Source organism: Cordyceps fumosorosea (genome assembly GCF_001636725.1).
Source record: "Cordyceps fumosorosea ARSEF 2679 chromosome Unknown scaffold_12, whole genome shotgun sequence".
NCBI lineage: Eukaryota > Fungi > Ascomycota > Sordariomycetes > Hypocreales > Cordycipitaceae > Cordyceps > Cordyceps fumosorosea.
This window is the reverse complement of record NW_017387312.1, coordinates 245,360-246,868: the sequence shown is the minus strand read 5'-3', so window position 1 is coordinate 246,868 and position 1,509 is coordinate 245,360.

Sequence of the window (1,509 nt, the reverse complement as noted above, 5' to 3'; positions counted from 1 at the left end):
AAAAAACAAAAAAAAAAAAAAAAAAAAAAAAAACACAGAGAGAAAACGTGTGGCTTGAAACAAGAATACCGTCAAACTTTCAAACTTTCAAACTTTCCTCAGGTAGACCGGAGAAATGAGATTCGGAGCCGTGCGCGCGGGCGCGGCATGCGTTGATTCAGAAAGGCTAACGTTAGTTTCTTCCTACGGCCGAGAAGGAACAACACACAATCAACGCCCCTTCAGCTCCGAGTCCAGTCCCGGCCAACGGGTAGTGGGATTTCGGGGGTTGATGTGATTGATGTGCCAGAAACGTGTCTTGTCGGGTGGGATGTTGGAGGGTTGGAGGAGGGGGGGGGGCTGATGGAGGGCGTCGGCGGGCTACGGCTGAGCCTATTTCAGCAACTTGAAAGAAGGATAATGGAAGGTCCATGGAAGGATCTGCCGGGCATGGGTTGTTTTTCAGCCCAGAATGTCAAGGTCATGATCCCTGCGTGCGGGGGGGCGTGCGCAGGAAGAATCGTCAACTCATCTCTTTGCCCTTGTTAAAGTGCATTCAGACATTCAAACATGAAAGTTTGGGGGAAATGGGAGGGATCATGGATTTCTGGGGGGGCCCAGCCGGGCGGAGTATTCGTAGGCAATGCCGAATTTTCCCTTTTTTGCTGTCACGGAGATCCGAAGCGAGAGATGAGCGGCCGCTCTGCGACCCGTGCTTGCTTTCTTTCTTTTGAAGACATTTGGGAACAAAAGAGGACGAGAAATGCGGGCGCACTAAAACAAGCCACCATCTCTCGACAAGGACCGGGGGGGAGGGGGAGGGGTCCCCTTCTGTCAACCTGTCATTACGATTTTGCGAAAAAGCTTAGTATCTGAACTAATTAGCACTAGTTTTTAAAGTTGGTTGCCCATTTTGTATTGTGCGTATTGTAAACTCCGTTACGGCTGCGGAAAAGGATTACAGCGGCGCCCGCAAATCGGGATCGTCATGTTGGGAGTTTGGCTTGAAGCCGAGGTTACAATGCGATAATACCCAACCCAGCCTAGATTTTAGCGCATATCGGAACTTTTTTTTTTTTTTTTGTTTTTGGTTTGGGCTCATATTAAAGTTGCCTTCGATCCGACGTTTTGGACTAATAAAGGGTAGTTATCCACTGTCCTCGTTATCTGGGCAAATGAGCAGCTGCCAACAGGGTAACGGGGGGGGGGGCCTCTATCTGTCTCGTTCCCTCCAGAAAACCCGAAACATGGAAACGGGGGGCGGGGGAATGGGGTAAGGAAGGCTGTTTTGGGCACGCCGAGCTGGAAAAACCGGCCGGCCCTTGCCCGCGAATCTCGCTCTCTGTCACTCTCTCGCTTTAATAAGTCGATCACTGGCATTTCAGTTGGCAGGGTCTCTGGCAGGGCCTCTGGGGCGACCAATTAGATGGTGCCATTATCCAGCGAAGCCTTGCAGGGCTAATTGGTTCTAATACGCTTGGCTGCGTCTGTGTGTGGTCGGCAGGGGAGGGGAGTGGAAGGCCGGGGGGG